This window comes from Lutra lutra, chromosome 3 (assembly GCF_902655055.1).
Source record: "Lutra lutra chromosome 3, mLutLut1.2, whole genome shotgun sequence".
NCBI lineage: Eukaryota > Metazoa > Chordata > Mammalia > Carnivora > Mustelidae > Lutra > Lutra lutra.
The window spans coordinates 40,142,347-40,154,409 of NC_062280.1; the positions used below are offsets into that span (position 1 = coordinate 40,142,347).

The window sequence follows — 12,063 nt, forward strand, 5'->3', positions numbered from 1 at the left end:
CCAAATGAGAGGCATTCTGGTTCCTCCTTGGGTAACATTAGGGAGGTAGTCAAAGCCCCCAGTATAGGCTGTTCTTGTGTTCCAAATCTGGGATGACCACCACTGATGGTGGGATCTCCCCTCCTCACCCCATATTTTTGAGTTACAGAAAATGGGGTGACCAGAGATTCTTGAGATGATTGACAGCTTGTGATGTATTACCTACTTGCGGTTTCCTCTGTCTGATGTGCCAGCTTGCTGGAATCCAAATCATGTTCCAGTTCTTATATTAGAGGCATTATTCTAACAGCCTGAGACTTCAAACACTTTTTTTGAAATGCAGTAATTAATTGGTTCTTATTGGGCCTGAAGGGCTGTCATATAGGTCTTTGAGTTTCAAGTTTAGCATACTTTGATCGTTCTGGGATTGTACCTGTGTCTTCCTGGGGATTCTGCATACACCAATGAGCATCTTCCTGCTTCAGTAAGTCTTTTCTTATACCTTCATTTACAGATATTTACAGATTGAAAATCTGTTTTTTATTATAAATTTCACTTTGCATCTCCATTACATTACCCTGAGGACAGTAAATGGATCTTTTACACTTATGTCTATTAGGCAGGTCATCCATGACTTGACCTCAGGACAGTAAACGTGTGGTGAGTAAGTGTTCCTCATATAAAGGGAATGTTGGGTCTTTTCGGGATGGGCACAGTTGTTTTTAGTTAAGGATAAAACTCACAAGGAAGTAAGTGATGGAGAAGGGGAAGATAGGGTGCACTCCAACTCTTCTTGGGGTCATTTATGCCTGTCCTTACATTGCTTTTCCCTAACGATACCCCAGTATGGATTCATTTAGTTACTTACCTTTCCAGATTTTCAATTTCACAGGAAATGGGATGGAACCATGGGAGTGAATTACAGAACCTATGGAGGACATATAGAAGTAAAATAGGAAGGTCACAGTGGAACTCTGGCAAACACTTCCAGCTGGACTCTAAAAGAAGAGAGATGACCCTGAAGAAATTTTACTTTTATTTATCTATTTTTTAAAATTTTTTTATTTTTTATAAACATACAATATTATTTATCTATTTTTAAAGATATATTTGAGAGAGAGAGTTTGTGAGCGGCAGGAGGGGCAGAGAGAAGGAGAGAGAGGATCCCAAGCAGACAGCCTGCTGAACTTGGAGTTGTGGGGCTCCATCCCACTACCATGAGATCATGACCTGAACCAAAATCAAGAGTTAGATGCTCAACTGACTAAGCCACCCAGGCGCCCCATAATTCTACTTTTTGTTTTCTTATTTATTTATTTATTTATTTATTTATTTATTTATTTAAGTAGGCTCTATGCCCAACATGGGGCTTGAACTCATCACCCTGAGATCAAGTCTTGTGCTCTACCAACTGAGCCAGGCAGGGGTGCCTTACCCCTAAAGAAATTTTCGAACGGGCAGAGAAACACAAGGAAAAACCTAAGGAGATTGGGAACCCCTATTTGCTGCTTGAGAAGTCCCATGACTACGGGGTTGTGACACTATATGTCTGTTGTGTCTAAATGCAGCTGGATCCTCAGAGCTGTTGGGCTGTCTCAGTGTCTTTCCTGAAGCAGTTCGTGCTCCCTACCTACTAGCCGGTCTAGTTCCACCGTTCTCTCAAAGCAGGATGGCTGTATTTTCCTGCTTCGTAGTGAAAAACAAAACAAAAAAAAAAACAAAACAAAAAAAATGCTAGGCTTTCTCTACCTACAGCATCATCTGCTTCCAGCCTTAACCTGTTTTGTCCCTGTCGCAATGGGAAAGACCTCTCTCCTTCTGTGTAGTTTGTCACCAGTGCTATATCTATCTGCCTCTCCTATCCTGAATTTTCTGCCTCTGTCACCTCTCCTCTAACAGCTGCAGGTGATAAATTGTGTGCTTTAGTTCTCTCTGAAGCTGACGTCCTGAATTTTCTGCCTCTGTCACCTCTCCTCTAACAGCTGCAGGTGATAAATTGTGTGCTTTAGTTCTCTCTGAAGCTGACGTCCAGAGCCACCACCTTTTTCCTTTCACAACAGTTAAGCTCTAGGGTTGTCTACCCTTCCTGTCTCTACTACCTTCCTCACACCTAAATTGTTGGCCACCCGCAGATTTTCTTGTCAAGACCACTCCAACTCAGTAACTCAGGCTTTATCTGCCTTCATCTTTTCTTTTTTTAAAATATTGATTGATTGATTTTAGAGAGGGAGGGAGACTCTGAAGCTCCCTCTCTAAGACTCTAAGACTCTCTAAGACTCCCCACTAAGTTTGGAGCCCTGTGTGGGGCTCAGCATCATGACCTGAGCTGAAATCAAGAGTTGGACGTGTAACCGACTACACCCAGGCCCCCCATCTGCTTTCATTTTTATGTTAGTGTTGGCCCTGTTGAACCTGCTTATTTTAAGCATTCTTTTCGTTTTCATGGCTCCAATCTCTGGATTGGAGTTCTTGTGTTCTTGTGTTCCCCTGTCTCTTCTAAAATTTCTTCAGGGGCATCTCTTCCTTCAGAGTCTTAGTTGTAGGCATTTGCTAGGATTCCGTCATGACCTTTTTTTTTTTTCTTTTAAATTAATTGTTTGAGAGAGAGCCAGAGAGAGCAAGAACACACAAGCAGGAAGGAGGGGTAGAGAGAGAAGGAGGTATAGACTCCCCACTGAGCAGGGAGCCCAATGTGGGACTCGATTCCAAGACTCTGGGATCATGACCTGAGCCGAAGGCAGGCTCTTAACCAATGAGCCACCCCGGGGCCCCTACAGTGACCCTCTTATTTCATTCTGTACGTTCTCCATAGGTTCTGTGATTCACTCCCATGTTCCACTTCTGTTCATAACATCCAAATCTTTGTCTCAACTCATTCTGCCAACATGTGTGGTCAGCAGCTGAGGTGGGCATCTCTACGTGCCCTTTTCCAGCTCTACTCAGCCAGTAGAGAAGTAGTTTCCAGTAGAGAAGTAGAGAAGCCAGTTGCCAAGTGTACTATTTTGTGGGGCTGGCATAACAAAATAGCACAGACTAAGGGTTTCAACAAAAGAAATGTATTTCCTCACAATTCTGGAGGTTGGAAGTCCAAGATCAAGGTGTTGGCAAACTTGATGTCTCCTGAGGCCTCTCTCCTGGGCTGGCAGGTGGTCACCTTCTGTCCGGGGCCTCATATGGCCTTTCCTCTGTGCTTGTGCCTCCTTGGTGTCCGTCTCCTCTGACAAGGATTCCAGTCATACTGGATTAGGACCCCACTTTTATGAGTTCATTTAACCTTAATTACCTCTTTAAAGCCTATCCCCAAGTATGGTCACATTAGGGTTAGAGCTTCGACACACATTTTGGGAGAATATAAATTTCTGCCTCTCCACGCTCCCCTGCTGTGCGGCTGCAGCCTTTCCTTCCGACAGTCCGCTTCCCGCTGCCTCCCTCTTGATCTTTCAAACAGATTAAAGTGGCTTCCCCTCCATAAATCCAGGTTTTTGTCTGGTCTTGAGAAGCCTGTCATGCTCTGAACCCCCTCCCTGTCACACGTCCCTCTGCCGCTCACTCCATATGCTCCAGTCTCCCTGAATTTCTGTTGTTCACAAAGCGGCATGGCCATCTGCACCACTGGACCTCTTTACCTTTGCACAGTGTGCTCTGTCTGGGTTTCCTCCCTGCCGCTGTCCACCTGCCAGACGCTCATCCATGAAAGCTTCCATAGCCAGGGATAATTCCCATCTGCACCATTTGGTACCCTACACCTTTTTCTGTGTTCCCACCTATTTCTTGCCCTACAGTCCTTTGTAGGTTATTTGCCCCCGCCTCCGAGACTGTGAGCTTCTCGAGAGCAAGGGCTCTGCTTCCTTCTCATGCCTCCCCAGTGCTCTGTGGGAGGGAGGCCTTCCCCAGCCCGGAATGCCTGTGCTACAGGAAGGAGGCGCAGCCTGATGTGGGAGGGGCAGGGTAGATGGGCCGTGGCTCCTGTGGTTATCCAGAGTGCCAGAAAGTGGAGCCACACTCCACTGTTGTGGGGTGCTTGTGGACCATGGCCTGGCATCCCGTCACTGCCCAGAGCTGTTCAGCATGATGCTGGCTCCCGTGTGGAGGCTTGCGCTGGCCTAGGCTTGTCCAGTGGAGCTGTGAGCGCCTGAGCACTTACTCTGTCCCGGGCGCTGAGTTAAGCACTCCTGATGGGTGGCTCTTTGGGTCCTCACGAGAGCTGTAAGGTAAGTACAATTGTAACTCTGGTTTTACTACTGGAAACCGCTCTGAGTCACGATGTGCCGAAGTTGGCATTTATATCCAGATCCGATTCTGGCTACATATGAGGTGAAGGCTGGGGTGGCCAGGTTCGGGCCCCAGGACTGAGAATGCATACACAGCAAAGGGGCTTTTCTCTCCCAGGCTGTTCATATTATTGTGTGATTTATTTTTTTCTCTCAATATATTGGGAACATCTCTCCATACTGTGGTGGTTTTAAAGTATGTCTACAAATTCTTTAATAGTCCTCCCACAAAAGGTAGAACCTGATTCGTTCTCTTCTTGAATATGGGCCCATCTCAGTGACGCACTTCCTTTGGATAGAATGTGGCAGGATTGACGCTGAGTGACATCTGAGGCTAGCTTAGGAAAGGTGGTACAGCTTTCACCTAGCTCTTTCTTGGGCTGCATGCCCTGGAATCCCTTGGCCTTGCTGAGGGGCTTCTCTGCTGGGGGGATCACCTGGAGGGGCCGGGGCAGGAGGGGGAAGGGAAGAATGGAGAGACATGCCCAGAGAGTCTTCACAGTACAGACGCTGCCTGACAGTGAGAAAGCCATCGGGTAATTCCAGCACCCTGCTTTGAGGCTGGTGCCGAATGGAGCGGAGACAAGCTCTCCCTGCCAAACCCTCAGACTGCACACCAGTGAGCGAAGTACAGGACAGCCCTTCCTTGACTTATGAGGTTGTGTCCTCATAAGCCCATTGTAAGTCGAAGATATAAATTGAAAATGCATTTAAAACACCTACCAAACACCACAGCTTAGCCTAGCCCACCTTAAACATGCTGAGAACACTCACATTAGGCTACAGTGGAGCAGAATCATCTGACACAGAGCCCATTTTATAACAAAGTGTTCACTATGTCAGGTAATTCAAGTGACAGACTGGTTGTGTGACTCTGTTGTTGACTCCCGTGATCGTGTGGCCAGCTGGGAGCTGCAGCTCACAGCCACTTCTCGGCATCACGAGAGGATCGCACTGCACATTGCTAGCCTGGAAAAGATCCAAATTCAAAATGTGAAGTACGGTTTCCACCCAATAGGTCTTGTTTTTGCACCATTGTAAGTAAAAAAAATCTCAAGTTGAACTGTTGCGTTGGGTACTGTCTGTAACCGCTGCTGTTATTTAAGCCTCAAGCTGGGGGTAGCTTGTTAGTCTGCATTATCTACCTGGAACAGAGGCCACTAGTTTTGAATTCCGTGATGTAGATGTATCAATTGGTGTAGTTCTTGGACACCTGGTCTTCGGTATTTTATTTGTTTGGAAAATACTCCTGTTCACGTGGAGGTTTACAGATATGTAACACAGATATCAGCCCTTTGTCTTCCATGGTTGTCACCTTCATTTAGCATCTTGGGATGGCAGGGTGTTGTCCCATCTGCCTGACTCAGTCCCTCTGGGCTGTAGCTGCTCTACGCTGATTGGCTCCCCTGAGCCTCGGCTCCCGCCCCCTGCTGGCCACCCCATGGAACTCCTGGCCTGCCTTCGTCTCTGTGGTACTGCTCACCTTGGGCCAGCCCTCCCCTGGCCTGGGTTTAGCCCTTCTCTAAAAACCTCTTCAGACTTTCAGTGATCCCCTCATTCTCCTCAACCCTCTACAGAGAACTTGGCCTTGCCTGCCCGGGTACAGTGCTGAGGCCTCCTATTCTTGGCTGTTCCTCTCCCCACTTTCCTCCTCCCCACTTCTCAAGGAAAAAATTCAAATTCTCAGCAATAACGAAGACTGCTAACAACTAACAGTTACCGAATGACTTTTCTGCACAGGGCATTGTGCTTGGCACTCTACGTGGATTACATGATTCAGTTCTCACATCAACCTTTTGAAACCTGTGTGATTGTCTTTTTTTTAAAGATGATGAAAATGAAGTTCGGAGAGGTGACATGGCCTGCCGAAGGTCAGACAGCTAGAAAATGATGTGGTCTCTGCTCTCAACAGATCTATAGAACTGCCTCCCTAGATCTCTGTTACGGAAAAAGTTCCCCAAACTCCACACAGTTCCAGGGCGGATGGCACTTGTGCTGTCAAGGGGCAGTGAGTCATCTTCAGTCACCCTCTGGCTTCCACAGGGTGCTCATGCCTATGTGCATTCATTTAACAAGTATTGTTGGTCCACAGTATGTCAGGCACGTTCTAAGCATTGTGAGGGAACCAGATGACACCTCTGGCTTCATGGAGCCTTTGTTCTTGTGGGGAGATAAATAAAGACATGAGATGGGCAAAATCTAGCCCCATTGCTGTGAGTGTGGAAAGAGGGAGGGGAAAGGTTTCAAGCAATAAAGACAGCCCCCTGGAGGTCAGCTTCAAAAGAACCACAGGCTTTATCCATTCGTCTGTTGATGGACATCTAGGTTCTTTCTGTAGTTTGGCTATTGTAGACATTGCTGCTATAAACATTCGGGTGCACGTGCCCCTTTGGATCACTACGTTTGTATCTTTAGGGTAAATACCCAGCAGTGCAATTGCTGGGTCATAGGGTAGTTCTATTTTCAACATTTTGAGGAACCTCCATGCTGTTTTCCAGAGTGGCTGCACCAGCTTGCATTCCCACCAACAGTGTAGGAGGGTTCCCCTTTCTCCGCATCCTCGCCAGCATCTGTCATTTCCTGACTTGTTAATTTTAGCCATTCTGACTGGTGTGAGGTGATATCTCATTGTGGTTTTGATTTGTATTTCCCTGATGCCAAGTGATATGGAGCACTTTTTCATGTGTCTGTTGGCCATCTGGATGTCTTCTTTGCAGAAATGTCTGTTCGTGTCTTCTGCCCATTTCTTTTTATTTTTCTATTTTTTAATTTTTTTTTTTAAAGATTTTATTTATTTATTTGACAGACAGAGATCACAAGTAGGCAGAGAGGCAGGCAGAGAGAGAGAGAGGAAGGGAAGCAGGCTCCCTGCTGAGCAGAGAGCCCGATGCGGGGCTCGATCCCAGGACCCTGGGATCATGACCTGAGCCGAAGGCAGCGGCTTTAACCCACTGAGCCACCCAGGCGCCCCTTCTGCCCATTTCTTGATTGGATTATTTGTTCTTTGGGTGTTGAGTTTGCTAAGTTCTTTATAGATTTTGGACACTAGCCCTTTATCTGATATGTCATTTGCAAATATCTTCTCCCATTCTGTCAGTTGTCTTTTGGTTTTGTTAACTGTTTCCTTTGCTATGCAAAAGCTTTTGATCTTGATAAAATATAAAGAAGATGTGGTATATATACACAATGGAATACTATGCAGCCATCAAAAGAAATGAAATCTTGCCATTTGCGACGACGTGGATGGAACTAGAGGGTATCATGCTTAGCGAAATAAGTCAATTGGAGAAAGACAACTATCATATGATCTCCCTGATATGAGGGAGAGGAGATGCAACATGGGGGGTTAAGGGGGTAGGAGAAGAGTAAATGAAACAAGATGGGATTGGGAGGGAGACAAACCATAAGTGACTCTTAATCTCACAAAACAAACTGAGGGTTGATGGGAGGAGGGGGGTTGGGAGAGGGGGGTGGGGTTATGGACATTGGGGAGGGTGTGTGCTATGGTGAGTGCTGTGAAGTGTGTAAATCTGGCGATTCACAGACTTGTACCCCTGGGGATAAAAATATATGTTTATAAAAAATAAAATTTAAAAAAAAAAAGAACCACAGGCTTCATTTCAATTTTTTTTTTCCTTTTAGTTTTAAATTTTGAAATGACTGCCTGTTTGGCTTCTGGGTGAAGAGTGAAGGCATTTTGCCTGAGAACAAGGCAGTATGAAGATTGGCTTCTGGTGAATAATTTATTCACTTAGTTGTCTGTGTCTGATAACTTCTTTAAGAGAAATCCCTAGAGATGGAATGTTTGAGATTCAGAGTAGTTAGAATTTTTAAAAAGATCTTATTTATTTGAGAGAGAGCACATATACAAGTTGGGGGGAGGACAGAGGGAGAGGGAGAGGGAGAAACAGACTCCCTGCTGACCAGGGAGCCTTATGTGGGGCTCAATCCCTAAGATCAGGACCTGAGCTGAAGGCAGATGCTTAACCAAGTGAGCCACCCAGTGTCCCAGAAGGGTCTGCTGACTTACACTCTTCCTGGCTATGTAAGCCAGGGCTTCACCACAGGGTGCCTGGGTTCCCAACCCCTAGTGGGCTCCAGAGGGTACCCTGCTAGGGTTGAGCATTTTCTGTGTTTGCTTGGTTGTGGGACAAGCCCTGGACTGCACTAGATGTTGCTGCTGTTTTCCATTATAGCCAATCTCACTCTGGGGATGGGGGGGAGGGTAGTATCTCTTTGATGTTATAGTTTGCGTTTCTTTAATTACCAAGAGGTTAAATATTTCTCACATGCTGATTATCCATTGCATTTCTTTTGTGACTGACTTGTTCTTGTCTCTGACTCATTTCCCCACTGGGACTATTGATTTTTAAGAAGGATTTCTGAGTACTACCTAGAAGTCACCAGCAGAGGGCAGCAGTGCCTCAGGGTGCTGAGGAAATGGGAGCTGGACCCTGAACCTCGACAGTGTCATTTTGGACAAAGGCAGAGCCTGGGTCCTGGGGTGTTGGCAACAGTGGACTCCGGGGGAACTTAGAACAGTCAAAATGGTTAGTTTCTTATCCAATTTGAGTTATTCATCTGAAATGGGTAGGTTTGGAACAAGAAACTTTTGAAAGACCAAGACTGTAGGTCCCAGAGTGATAAATGAATTCTGTCCAGTAGGAGACATCCAGGAGCCTTTAAAGAAGAGCTGTCATTGTGGCACCGTGAGTCCCAGAGTAAGGTTGTGTGTGTGTGTGTGCGTGTGTGTGCACATGCTCTCCCTATCCTCCAGAAAGGGAGGTGAACACACTTGCATATATGCCAGCATCTCTCTTTGGGCTGTCTTGTTCTGTTCTTACTGGGAAATTGAAGCAGCTTCATAGGGAGGGCCTGGGGATGCTGCTGAATGTGGAACTGTGAGGGCAGGGGACTCGTGAATGCTGCCCCAGCCTCCTAAACCCCGGGAGCTAGATGAGCCTCAGGGAGAAATGAAGACCTATCAGGGCACTTACATATCTTCTTTTTTTTTTTTTTTAATTTTTATTTATTTGGCAGACAGATCACAAGTAGGCAGAGAGGCAGGCAGAGAGAGAGAGGAGGAGGAGGCAGGCTCCCTGCTGAGCAGAGAGCCCAATGTGAGGCTCGATCCCAGGACCCTGAGATCATGACCTGAGCCGAAGGCAGAGACTTTAACCACTGAGCCACCCAGGCGCGCCACATATCTTCTTTTTAAAAAAATTAATTTTGAGATAATTATAGATCCCACTGTACAAGTAGTTGCAAAAATAGTAGCGACCCTCTGTACCTTTCACCCCCTTTGCTAACATCTCCCATAACTTTAGCATAATATCTAAGCCAGGAGTGGACATGGGTACAATCCAGGCCTTATTCAGATGCCATGGCTTTACCTGCATTTTGTGTGTGCGTGACATTGCTGACATCCACACTGCATTCACTGGCTGCCCCGTGTGTCCTCAGGCTGTCTGGTACAGGCCTCGCTTTCTTGCTGTCCTCTTCCCTACTCCCACCATGAAGTCCACCCAGCCCAAATAGGCACGGATGTCTTTAGAGAGACTTTCTTGGGGCTAGGTGGCTTCTAGTGCCTCTCATATCCAGGCTTATGGAAGAGTTCAACATTTCCCAAAGTGTGCTGTTTGTACCATGGTGTTACGTGACATACATGAATTTTTTTTAACATTCCTTTTTATTTATTTGTTTAAAGATTTATTTATTTATTTGGAAGGGAGAGAGAGTACAGGTGGGAGGGACAGAGGAAGAGGGAGAGAGAGAGCCTTAAGCAGACTCTGCTCAGTGTGCACCTGTCGCATTACTCAATCTCGTGATTCTGAGATCATGACCCCAGCCGAAACCAAGAGCGAGTCACTTAACTGTACTACCCAAGCACCCCAACAGTCCTTTTTAAATAATCTCTTTACTTAAAAAATCTTTTTACTTAAACTCGTTTGAAATAGAGATATAGAAAGACACACAAAACAAAGGTAGAGCTTAATAGAGTATTATAAGGCAATACCCCAAATGCTCTTGTACCCCAAAAAGTGGAATGTTACAGCCACCCCAGCAGCACCTCCATGTTCCCCCCCATCCCTCCCACCAAGAGTAACCACTACCTGGTTTTTACAGTAATCACTTCCTTGCATTCCTTTATAGTTTCAGCAACCAAGTGTGCATCTCTAGAAACTATGCCTCCGTCTTGCCCACTTTTTTTTTTTCTTAAAATTTATTTGAGGGAGAGAGCATGAGCGCATGAGCAGGAGAGGCAGAGGGAGAGGGAGAGAGAATCTCAAGCAGAGTCCACGCTGAGTGCAGAGCCCGACACACGGCTCGATCTTATGACCCTGAGCCAAAATGGAGAGTTGGATGCTTACCCGACCACTGTGCCAGCCACGCACCCCAGTCTTGCCCACTTTTAAAAATATATATTTACCTCTCTTTAATCTTCAGAGTCTCCTCTCCTCCCTTTCCTTTCTTTTTATTTTTTCTGTTGAAGAATCCAGGCCCTTGGCCTGTTGTTTTCTACCTGCTCATGGGACAGTTCCGTATGCTCTGCTGCCCTTTGTATTTGCTGCTCCTTGTCAGCTGGATTTCGAAGCTTGATCTGTCTTGGCTTCTCTCTCTCTGGTGAGACTCTGAGTGTGATGCGTTCCTTCATCAGGGGCCATATAATGTCAGGCTGCCTCTCCCTTTGTGGTGTTTGTAGCTGTGGATGCTCAGTCCCTAGACTCATTAATTCACTGGGGGTCCAAGATGGTGACATATATTGTTTTCATTGTGCTATGACTCACATTTTATTGCTTATTAATTTTGTCATTCCACACAATTTATAAGTAAATAGGCTTTGAGAAAATGTCTTGAGAGTGTTAAACAGATGATGGCGTCGTTGATGAGATCGTTCCAGTGTTCTACACGAGGTAATGAAAAGAACCACAGCTGCCACCACTACCAAATGATGATGTTTTAATTCCATCATTTCTTTTTTCATTTATTTGCTGGATTTCTTTATAAACAGATGCTTCTTCTCATCTACCATGAGGTTACCCAGTGGTATAGCTCATGTAGAAGAGGCTGGATAAATGCTTTCTTTATTCCCTATATTTATCAGTTTGCAGAATAATAACCTGCCTCCTTATTATCCTCTGCAGGTGACCGGTTCATTTTTTCAATATCCTCATGAACTCACGGATTTAAAGAAATTTGATGAGTTTCAATCTGTTGCAATTATAACTATGTTCAAAGCTCAAATTGTTCTGTCTTTGGCCAGTGGGAACCCCTCTGGGTTGGCTTCTGTGTTTTTTTGACACTGTGTTTTTTGACACACAGATAGCCCATCCATGATGGCTTGTGTGCTGCCATGTACGTCAGGACGGCCCAGATGCCTTTTGTACATTTTCTCCCCTGACCTCTCAGTCATTTCTCTGTGCAGCCCTGACCTTTAGTGGGAAATGGCATCTTGTGACCACAGTGTGGACTCCAAGGATGCTCACTGCTACGAATTGGTCCTTGTTTCCAGGCCTTTTCAATGAACAGAGCTATTCGATACAGATAGAATGATAGATTAAATACCTCACAAGTTCATACTGTTTTTCCAATTAAATTTCAGGACTATAGATTTTTTTATTTAATCTTTTAAAAAATTACAGCTGTCTCTTCTTTCTTCCACACTGAGAATCCTAATTTTTAGGACACAGGGGACGATAGCTAAAATAGCTCAAAATTCCTCATTTGTTTTAGGCAACATTACACACACAACAGGGAATATCAGCGCTAATGCTGCTACCATGAGAATGATCACTGAGACGAGTTTAAAAGT

The 12,063-nt window shown here is 45.5% G+C and overlaps 1 long non-coding RNA gene across 1 annotated transcript; it reads left to right on the forward strand.

The window, feature by feature from the left end:
- The first annotated feature begins 1,301 nt into the window (after positions 1–1,301).
- LOC125095207 (uncharacterized) lies at positions 1,302–2,603 on the forward strand. Its single transcript, XR_007125821.1, has 2 exons — positions 1,302–1,884; positions 1,968–2,603. It is a non-coding gene; the product is annotated as an uncharacterized LOC125095207 (long non-coding RNA).
- Positions 2,604–12,063: the final 9,460 nt, after the last annotated feature.